The sequence below is a fragment of the Sebastes fasciatus genome, chromosome 7 (genome assembly GCF_043250625.1).
Source record: "Sebastes fasciatus isolate fSebFas1 chromosome 7, fSebFas1.pri, whole genome shotgun sequence".
Classification (NCBI taxonomy): Eukaryota; Metazoa; Chordata; class Actinopteri; order Perciformes; family Sebastidae; genus Sebastes; species Sebastes fasciatus.
This window is the reverse complement of record NC_133801.1, coordinates 1,216,823-1,229,157: the sequence shown is the minus strand read 5'-3', so window position 1 is coordinate 1,229,157 and position 12,335 is coordinate 1,216,823. Positions and strand designations below refer to the sequence as shown.

The following is a 12,335-nucleotide window of genomic DNA, read 5'->3' as shown; positions in this document are numbered from 1 at the left end:
GAGAGAGAGACAGACAGACAGGTAGGTAGGTAGAGAGACAGACAGGTAGGGAGAGAGACAGATAGAGAGACAGACAGGTAGAGAGACAGACAAATAGAAAGACAGACAGGTAGAGAGACAGACAGGTAGACAGACAGACAGACAGACAGACAGACAGACAGACAGACAGATTTGTACTTTACTTGAGTATTTTCTTCTTCGTTGTACTTCTACTCTTCTACTCTTCTACTCTACTACTCTTCTACTCTTCTACTCTTCTACTCTACTACTCTACTACTCTTCTACTCTTCTACTCTACTACTCTACTACTCTTCTACTCTACTACTCTTCTACTCTACTACTCTACTACTCTTCTACTCTTCTACTCTTCTACTCGTCTACTCTACTACTCTTCTACTCTTCTACTCTACTACTCTTCTACTCTTCTACTCTTCTACTCGTCTACTCTACTACTCTTCTACTCTTCTACTCTACTACTCTACTACTCTACTACTCTTCTACTCTACTACTCTTCTACTCTTCTACTCTACTACTCTTCTGCTCTTCTGCTCTTCTGCTCTTCTGCTCTTCTGCTCTTCTGCTCTACTGCTCTTCTACTCTTCTACTCTACTACTCGTCTACTCGTCTACTCGTCTACTCTACTACTCTTCTACTCTACTACTCTACTACTCTACTACTCTACTACTCTTCTACTCACTACTCTACTACTCTTTTACTCTTCTACTCTACTGCTCTTCTGCTCTTCTGCTCTTCTGCTCTTCTACTCTACTACTCTTTTACTCTTCTACTCTTTTACTCTACTACTCTTCTACTCTACTACTCTTCTACTCACTACTCTACTACTCTTTTACTCTTCTACTCTACTGCTCTTCTGCTCTTCTGCTCTTCTGCTCTTCTGCTCTACTACTCTACTACTCGTCTACTCGTCTACTCTACTACTCTTCTACTCTACTACTCTACTACTCTACTACTCTACTACTCTTCTACTCACTACTCTACTACTCTACTACTCTTTTACTCTTCTACTCTTCTACTCTTCTGCTCTATTGCTCTTCTACTCTTCTACTCTACTACTCTACTACTCTTCTACTCTACTACTCTTCTACTCACTACTCTACTACTCTTCTACTCTTCTACTCTTCTACTCTACTACTCTTCTACTCTACTACTCTTCTACTCTTCTACTCTACTACTCTACTACTCTACTACTCTTCTACTCTTCTACTCTACTACTCTTCTACTCACTACTCTACTACTCTACTACTCTACTACTCTTCTACTCTTCTACTCTTCTACTCTACTACTCTTCTACTCTACTACTCTTCTACTCTACTACTCTTCTACTCTTCTACTCTACTACTCTTCTACTCTACTACTCGTCTACTCTACTACTATTCTACTCTTCTACTCTTCTACTCTACTACTCTACTACTCTACTACTACTCTTCTACTCTACTACTCTACTACTCTTTTACTCTTCTACTCTACTACTCTACTACTCTACTACTCTTCTACTCTTCTACTCTACTGCTCTTCTGCTCTTCTGCTCTTCTGCTCTTCTGCTCTTCTACTCTTCTACTCTACTACTCTACTACTCGTCTACTCGTCTACTCTTCTACTCTTCTACTCTACTACTCTTCTACTCTACTACTCTTCTACTCTACTACTCTTCTACTCTTCTACTCTACTACTCTACTACTCTACTACTCTTCTACTCTTCTACTCTTCTACTCTACTACTCTACTACTCTTCTACTCTTCTACTCTACTACTCTACTACTCTACTACTCTACTACTCTTCTACTCTTCTACTCTACTACTCTACTACTCTACTACTCTTCTACTCTTCTACTCTTCTACTCTACTACTCTTCTACTCTACTACTCTACTACTCTTCTACTCTTCTACTCTTCTACTCTACTACTCTACTACTCTACTACTCTTCTACTCTTCTACTCTTCTACTCTACTACTCTACTACTCTACTACTCTTCTACTCTTCTACTCTACTACTCTTCTACTCACTACTCTACTACTCTACTACTCTACTACTCTTCTACTCTTCTACTCTTCTACTCTACTACTCTTCTACTCTACTACTCTTCTACTCTACTACTCTTCTACTCTTCTACTCTTCTACTCTACTACTCTACTACTCTTCTGCTCTTCTACTCTACTGCTCTTCTGCTCTTCTGCTCTTCTGCTCTTCTGCTCTTCTACTCTTCTACTCTACTACTCTACTACTCGTCTACTCGTCTACTCTACTACTCTTCTACTCTACTACTCTACTACTCTACTACTCTACTACTCTTCTACTCACTACTCTACTACTCTTTTACTCTTCTCCTCTACTGCTCTTCTGCTCTTCTGCTCTACTGCTCTTTTACTCTTCTACTCTTTTACTCTACTACTCTTCTACTCTACTACTCTACTACTCTTTTACTCTTCTACTCTTCTGCTCTTCTGCTCTATTGCTCTTCTACTCTACTACTCGTCTACTCGTCTACTCTACTACTCTTCTACTCTACTACTCTTCTACTCTACTACTCTACTACTCTACTACTCTACTACTCTTCTACTCACTACTCTACTACTCTTCTACTCTTCTACTCTACTACTCTTCTACTCTTCTACTCTACTACTCTACTACTCTTCTACTCTACTACTCTACTACTCTACTACTCTTCTACTCTACTACTCTACTACTCTACTACTCTTCTACTCTTCTACTCTTCTACTCTACTACTCTTCTACTCTTCTACTCACTACTCTACTACTCTACTACTCTACTACTCTTCTACTCTTCTACTCTTCTACTCTACTACTCTTCTACTCTACTACTCTACTACTCTTCTACTCTACTACTCTTCTACTCTTCTACTCTTCTACTCTACTACTCTACTACTCTACTACTCTTCTACTCTACTACTCTTCTACTCACTACTCTACTACTCTTCTACTCTACTACTCTTCTACTCTACTACTCTACTACTCTTCTACTCTTCTACTCTACTACTCTTCTACTCTACTACTCTTCTACTCTTCTACTCTACTACTCTTCTACTCTACTACTCTTCTACTCTACTACTCTTCTACTTTACTGCTCTTCTACTCTTCTACTCTACTACTCTACTACTCGTCTACTCTACTACTCGTCTACTCTACTACTCTACTACTCTTCTACTCTACTACTCTACTACTCTTCTACTCTACTACTCTTCTACTCTACTACTCTTCTACTCACTACTCTACTACTCTTCTACTCTTCTACTCTTCTACTCTACTACTCTACTACTCGTCTACTCTACTACTCGTCTACTCTACTACTCTTCTACTCTACTACTCGTCTACTCGTCTACTCTTCTACTCTACTACTCTACTACTCTACTACTCTTCTACTCTACTACTCTTCTACTCTACTACTCACTACTCTACTACTCTACTACTGTACTACTCTTCTACTCTTCTACTCTACTACTCTACTACTCTTCTACTCTACTACTCTGCTACTCTTCTACTCTACTACTCTTTTACTCTTCTACTCTACTACTCTTCTACTCTACTACTCTACTACTCTTCTACTCTACTACTCTACTACTCTTTTACTCTTCTACTCTTCTACTCTTCTGCTCTATTGCTCTTCTACTCTACTACTCGTCTACTCGTCTACTCTACTACTCTTCTACTCTACTACTCTACTACTCTACTACTCTACTACTCTTCTACTCTTCTACTCTACTACTCTTCTACTCTTCTACTCTACTACTCTACTACTCTACTACTCTTCTACTCTACTACTCTTCTACTCTACTACTCTACTACTCTTCTACTCTACTACTCTTCTACTCACTACTCTACTACTCTTCTACTCTACTACTCTTCTACTCTACTACTCTACTACTCTTCTACTCTTCTACTCTTCTACTCTACTACTCTACTACTCTACTACTCTTCTACTCTACTACTCTTCTACTCACTACTCTACTACTCTACTACTCTACTACTCTTCTACTCTTCTACTCTTCTACTCTACTACTCTTCTACTCTACTACTCTTCTACTCTACTACTCTTCTACTCTACTGCTCTTCTACTCTTCTACTCTACTACTCTACTACTCTACTACTCGTCTACTCGTCTACTCGTCTACTCTACTACTCTACTACTCTACTACTCTTCTGCTACTCTACTACTCTTCTACTCTTCTACTCTTCTACTCTACTACTCTACTACTCTTCTACTCTTCTACTCTACTACTCTTCTACTCTACTACTCACTACTCTACTACTCTTCTACTCTACTACTCTTCTACTCTACTACTCTACTACTGTACTACTCTTCTACTCTTCTACTCTACTACTCTACTACTCTTCTACTCTACTACTCTGCTACTCTTCTACTCTACTACTCTTTTACTCTTCTACTCTTTTACTCTACTACTCTTCTACTCTACTACTCTACTACTCTTTTACTCTTCTACTCTTCTACTCTTCTGCTCTATTGCTCTTCTACTCTACTACTCGTCTACTCGTCTACTCTACTACTCTTCTACTCTACTACTCTTCTACTCTACTACTCTTCTACTCTTCTACTCTACTACTCTTCTGCTACTCTACTACTCTTCTACTCTTCTACTCTTCTACTCTACTACTCTACTACTCTACTACTCGTCTACTCGTCTACTCGTCTACTCTACTACTCTACTACTCTACTACTCTTCTGCTACTCTACTACTCTTCTACTCTTCTACTCTTCTACTCTACTACTCTACTACTCTACTACTCTACTACTCTACTACTCTACTACTCTACTACTCTTCTACTCTTCTACTCTACTACTCACTACTCTACTACTCTTCTACTCTACTACTCTTCTACTCTACTGCTCTTCTACTCTTCTACTCTACTACTCTACTACTCTACTACTCTACTACTCGTCTACTCTTCTACTCTTCTACTCTTCTACTCTACTACTCTTCTACTCTACTACTCTACTACTCGTCTACTCTACTACTCTTCTACTCTACTACTCTTCTACTCACTACTCTACTACTCTTCTACTCTTCTACTCGTCTACTCTACTACTCTTCTACTCTACTACTCTACTACTCTACTACTCTTCTACTCTACTACTCTTCTACTCTACTACTCTCCTACTCACTACTCTACTACTCTTCTACTCTTCTACTCTTCTACTCTACTACTCTACTACTCTTCTACTCTACTACTCTACTACTCTTCTACTCTACTACTCTTCTACTCTTCTACTCTACTACTCTTCTACTCTACTACTCTTCTACTCTACTACTCTTCTACTTTACTGCTCTTCTACTCTTCTACTCTACTACTCTACTACTCGTCTACTCGTCTACTCTACTACTCGTCTACTCTACTACTCTACTACTCTTCTACTCTACTACTCTACTACTCTTCTACTCTACTACTCTTCTACTCACTACTCTACTACTCTTCTACTCTTCTACTCTTCTACTCTACTACTCTACTACTCTACTACTCGTCTACTCTACTACTCGTCTACTCTACTACTCTTCTACTCTACTACTCGTCTACTCGTCTACTCGTCTACTCTTCTACTCTACTACTCTACTACTCTACTACTCTTCTACTCTACTACTCTTCTACTCTACTACTCACTACTCTACTACTCTACTACTGTACTACTCTTCTACTCTTCTACTCTTCTACTCTACTACTCTTCTACTCTACTACTCTGCTACTCTACTACTCTACTACTCTACTACTCTTCTACTCTTCTACTCTTCTACTCTTCTACTCTACTACTCTACTACTCTACTACTCTTCTACTCTACTACTCTACTACTCTACTACTCTTCTACTCTTCTACTCTACTACTCTACTACTCTTCTACTCTTCTACTCTTCTACTCTACTACTCTTCTACTCTACTACTCTTCTACTCACTACTCTACTACTCTTCTACTCTTCTACTCTTCTACTCTACTACTCTTCTACTCTACTACTCTACTACTCTTCTACTCTACTACTCTTCTACTCTTCTACTCTACTACTCTTCTACTCTACTACTCTTCTACTTTACTGCTCTTCTACTCTTCTACTCTACTACTCGTCTACTCGTCTACTCTACTACTCGTCTACTCTACTACTCTACTACTCTTCTACTCTACTACTCTACTACTCTTCTACTCTACTACTCTTCTACTCACTACTCTACTACTCTTCTACTCTTCTACTCTTCTACTCTACTACTCTACTACTCGTCTACTCTACTACTCGTCTACTCTACTACTCTTCTACTCTACTACTCTACTACTCGTCTACTCTTCTACTCGTCTACTCTTCTACTCTACTACTCTACTACTCTACTACTCTTCTACTCTACTACTCACTACTCTACTACTCTACTACTGTACTACTCTTCTACTCTTCTACTCTTCTACTCTACTACTCTACTACTCTTCTACTCTACTACTCTTCTACTCACTACTCTACTACTCTTCTACTCTTCTACTCTACTACTCTTCTACTCTACTACTCTACTACTCTTCTACTCTACTACTCTTCTACTCTTCTACTCTACTACTCTTCTACTCTACTGCTCTTCTACTCTACTACTCTTCTACTCTACTGCTCTTCTACTCTTCTACTCTACTACTCTACTACTCTTCTACTCTACTACTCTTCTACTCTTCTACTCTACTACTCTTCTACTCTTCTACTCTTCTACTCTACTACTCTTCTACTCTACTACTCTTCTACTCACTACTCTACTACTCTTCTACTCTTCTACTCTTCTACTCTACTACTCTACTACTCTTCTACTCACTACTCTACTACTCTTCTACTCTTCTACTCTTCTACTCTTCTACTCTACTACTCTACTACTCTTCTACTCTACTACTCTTCTACTCTTCTACTCACTACTCTACTACTCTTCTACTCTTCTACTCTTCTACTCTTCTACTCTACTACTCTACTACTCTTCTACTCTACTACTCTTCTACTCACTACTCTACTACTCTTCTACTCTTCTACTCTTCTACTCTACTACTCTTCTACTCTTCTACTCTACTACTCTACTACTCTTCTACTCTACTACTCTTCTACTCACTACTCTACTACTCTTCTACTCTTCTACTCTACTACTCTACTACTCTTCTACTCTACTACTCTTCTACTCTTCTACTCTTCTACTCTACTACTCTTCTACTCTTCTACTCTACTACTCTTCTACTCTTCTACTCTTCTACTCACTACTCTACTACTCTACTACTCTTCTACTCACTACTCTACTACTCTTCTACTCTTCTACTCTACTACTCTACTACTCTTCTACTCTACTACTCTTCTACTCTTCTACTCTACTACTCTTCTACTCTACTACTCTACTACTCTACTACTCTTCTACTCTTCTACTCTACTACTCTACTACTCTTCTACTCTACTACTCTTCTACTCTACTACTCTACTACTCTACTACTCTTCTACTCTTCTACTCTACTACTCTACTACTCTACTACTCTACTACTCTTCTACTCACTACTCTACTACTCTACTACTCTACTACTCTTCTACTCTTCTACTCTACTACTCTACTACTCTACTACTCTTCTACTCTACTACTCTTCTACTCTACTACTCTTCTACTCTACTACTCTACTACTCTACTACTCTTCTACTCTACTACTCTTCTACTCTACTACTCTCCTACTCACTACTCTACTACTCTTCTAATCTTCTACTCTTCTACTCTACTACTCTACTACTCTTCTACTCTACTACTCTACTACTCTTCTACTCTACTACTCTTCTACTCTTCTACTCTACTACTCTTCTACTCTACTACTCTTCTACTCTACTACTCTTCTACTTTACTGCTCTTCTACTCTTCTACTCTACTACTCTACTACTCGTCTACTCGTCTACTCTACTACTCGTCTACTCTACTACTCTACTACTCTTCTACTCTACTACTCTACTACTCTTCTACTCTACTACTCTTCTACTCACTACTCTACTACTCTTCTACTCTTCTACTCTTCTACTCTACTACTCTACTACTCTACTACTCGTCTACTCTACTACTCGTCTACTCTACTACTCTTCTACTCTACTACTCGTCTACTCGTCTACTCGTCTACTCTTCTACTCTACTACTCTACTACTCTACTACTCTTCTACTCTACTACTCTTCTACTCTACTACTCACTACTCTACTACTCTACTACTGTACTACTCTTCTACTCTTCTACTCTTCTACTCTACTACTCTTCTACTCTACTACTCTGCTACTCTACTACTCTACTACTCTACTACTCTTCTACTCTTCTACTCTTCTACTCTTCTACTCTACTACTCTACTACTCTACTACTCTTCTACTCTACTACTCTTCTACTCACTACTCTACTACTCTTCTACTCTTCTACTCTTCTACTCTACTACTCTTCTACTCTACTACTCTTCTACTCACTACTCTACTACTCTTCTACTCTTCTACTCTTCTACTCTACTACTCTTCTACTCTACTACTCTTCTACTCTACTACTCTTCTACTCTTCTACTCTACTACTCTTCTACTCTACTACTCTTCTACTTTACTGCTCTTCTACTCTTCTACTCTACTACTCTACTACTCGTCTACTCGTCTACTCTACTACTCGTCTACTCTACTACTCTACTACTCTTCTACTCTACTACTCTACTACTCTTCTACTCTACTACTCTTCTACTCACTACTCTACTACTTTTCTACTCTTCTACTCTTCTACTCTACTACTCTACTACTCTACTACTCGTCTACTCTACTACTCGTCTACTCTTCTACTCTACTACTCTACTACTCGTCTACTCGTCTACTCGTCTACTCTTCTACTCTACTACTCTACTACTCTACTACTCTTCTACTCTACTACTCACTACTCTACTACTCTACTACTGTACTACTCTTCTACTCTTCTACTCTTCTACTCTACTACTCTACTACTCTTCTACTCTACTACTCTTCTACTCACTACTCTACTACTCTTCTACTCTTCTACTCTACTACTCTTCTACTCTACTACTCTACTACTCTTCTACTCTACTACTCTTCTACTCTTCTACTCTACTACTCTTCTACTCTACTGCTCTTCTACTCTACTACTCTTCTACTCTACTGCTCTTCTACTCTTCTACTCTACTACTCTACTACTCTTCTACTCTACTACTCTTCTACTCTTCTACTCTACTACTCTTCTACTCTTCTACTCTACTACTCTTCTACTCTACTACTCTACTACTCTTCTACTCACTACTCTACTACTCTTCTACTCTTCTACTCTACTACTCTACTACTCTTCTACTCTTCTACTCTTCTACTCTACTACTCTACTACTCTTCTACTCTTCTACTCTACTACTCTTCTACTCTACTACTCTTCTACTCTTCTACTCACTACTCTACTACTCTTCTACTCTTCTACTCTTCTACTCTTCTACTCTACTACTCTACTACTCTTCTACTCTACTACTCTTCTACTCACTACTCTACTACTCTTCTACTCTTCTACTCTTCTACTCTACTACTCTTCTACTCTACTACTCTACTACTCTTCTACTCTACTACTCTTCTACTCACTACTCTACTACTCTTCTACTCTTCTACTCTACTACTCTACTACTCTTCTACTCTACTACTCTTCTACTCTTCTACTCTTCTACTCTACTACTCTTCTACTCTTCTACTCTACTACTCTTCTACTCTTCTACTCACTACTCTACTACTCTACTACTCTTCTACTCACTACTCTACTACTCTTCTACTCTTCTACTCTACTACTCTTCTACTCTACTACTCTTCTACTCTTCTACTCTACTACTCTACTACTCTTCTACTCTACTACTCTACTACTCTACTACTCTTCTACTCTTCTACTCTACTACTCTACTACTCTACTACTCTTCTACTCTACTACTCTTCTACTCTACTACTCTTCTACTCTACTACTCTACTACTCTACTACTCTTCTACTCTTCTACTCTACTACTCTACTACTCTACTACTCTACTACTCTTCTACTCACTACTCTACTACTCTACTACTCTACTACTCTTCTACTCTACTACTCTACTACTCTTCTACTCTACTACTCTTCTACTCTACTACTCTTCTACTCTACTACTCTACTACTCTACTACTCTTCTACTCTACTACTCTTCTACTCTACTACTCTTCTACTCTTCTACTCTTCTACTCTACTACTCTACTACTCTTCTACTCTACTACTCTTCTACTCTTCTACTCTTCTACTCTTCTACTCTACTACTCTACTACTCTTCTACTCTTCTACTCTACTACTCTACTACTCTTCTACTCTTCTACTCTACTACTCTTCTACTCTTCTACTCTTCTACTCTACTACTCTACTACTCTTCTACTCTTCTACTCTTCTACTCTTCTACTCTACTACTCTACTACTCTTCTACTCTACTACTCTACTACTCTACTACTCTTCTACTCTACTACTCTTCTACTCTTCTACTCTACTACTCTACTACTCTTCTACTCTACTACTCTTCTACTCTACTACTCTACTACTCTTCTACTCTTCTACTCTACTACTCTACTACTCTTCTACTCTACTACTCTACTACTCTACTACTCTTCTACTCTACTACTCTTCTACTCTACTACTCTACTACTCTTCTACTCTACTACTCTACTACTCTACTACTCTACTACTCTTCTACTCTACTACTCTACTACTCTACTACTCTTCTACTCTACTACTCTTCTACTCTTCTACTCTACTACTCTACTACTCTTCTACTCTACTACTCTACTACTCTACTACTCTTCTACTCTTCTACTCTACTACTCTTCACAGGTAAAACTGTAGTTTTTACTGCATTAATTCACGTTCCAGATTTAACACACCATCAACTGATGGAAATATGATTCATTTAAAGCACATTCAATCAGAGCGTTAATGCATCAGATCAATAACCCAACACTCATCACTCTGCTGCCAGAAGCAGCCTATACTGCGTTCCTTTAAGTACTTGTTGCTAGTACTTGTGATGGAGTATTAGTACACGGTGGATCACAGTACAGAGCAGTAATCCATCGAGTCATCAGCACTCACTTCACTGTTTGTTTGAGAACACAACTTGTAGTTTTACAGTGTAGAAACAGTAGTTAAAGTACTCCGTTACTTCTTCTGATCAACGGCTCATTAACGTTAACCAACCTGCTGACGTCACAGCGGATTAGAGCCCAATTAACAGCTGATTAGTATTAATCACCAGCAACCAACAGGTGAGTCACAGACAGACAGGTGAATCACAGACAGACAGACAGGTGAGTGACAGACAGACAGGTGAGTGACAGACAGACAGGTGAATCACAGACAGACAGACAGGTGAGTGACAGACAGACAGGTGAATCACAGACAGACAGGTGAGTGACAGACAGACAGGTGAATCACAGACAGACAGACAGGTGAGTGACAGACAGACAGGTGAATCACAGACAGACAGGTGAGTGACAGACAGACAGGTGAATCACAGACAGACAGACAGGTGAGTGACAGACAGACAGGTGAATCACAGACAGACAGGTGAGTGACAGACAGACAGGTGAATCACAGACAGACAGACAGGTGAGTGACAGACAGACAGGTGAATCACAGACAGACAGGTGAGTGACAGACAGACAGGTGAATCACAGACAGACAGGTGAGTGACAGACAGACAGGTGAATCACAGACAGACAGACAGGTGCGTGACAGACAGACAGGTGAATCACAGACAGACAGGTGAGTGACAGACAGACAGGTGACAGACAGACAGGTGACAGACAGACAGGTGAGTGACAGACAGACAGGTGAGTCTCGCTTACCTGGAGGTCTCGCGCTCAGTCTGAAGCTTCACGCGGACAGAAAACTCTCCACTTTATCCTCTGAAGTGAAGCCGCCGCGCTGAGCTGACCTCACACGGCTGAACACCTGTCAAGTAGCGGCAAACACCTGCAGGAGCGCACACACACTTCCGGTCCCCGGGCTTCAAAATAAAAGCGGCTTGTTCTGCAGAAGGAAGAGAAGTAGGGGAGACCAGGTTTGGTTGGCCCAGATATTCTACGGGAAGCCGCCTGGGTCAAAATAGAATACTTCACTTGCATAACCATATAAACCTAAACCAAACACTTGCTTAAATCATTTATACGTTACACAAATATATATATATATATATATATATATATATATATACATATATTTTTTTACACTGAAGATCATCTTGTGTAGATGGAGTCGTACCTGAGCTACACCTGTGCAGGTAAAGCTGGAAGTTACAAGCAAAAGTCC

At 39.5% G+C, this 12,335-nt stretch overlaps 1 protein-coding gene across 1 annotated transcript in view; it reads right to left on the bottom strand.

The window, feature by feature from the left end:
* col4a4 (collagen, type IV, alpha 4) overlaps window positions 1–12,000 on the bottom strand; it is a 68,625-nt gene extending 56,625 nt beyond the window's left edge. Inside the window, exon 1 of the mRNA XM_074640909.1 lies at window positions 11,873–12,000. The gene's annotated coding sequence lies outside the window, so the exon portion shown is untranslated. The remainder of the gene's footprint in view (window positions 1–11,872) is intronic.
* Window positions 12,001–12,335: the final 335 nt, after the last annotated feature.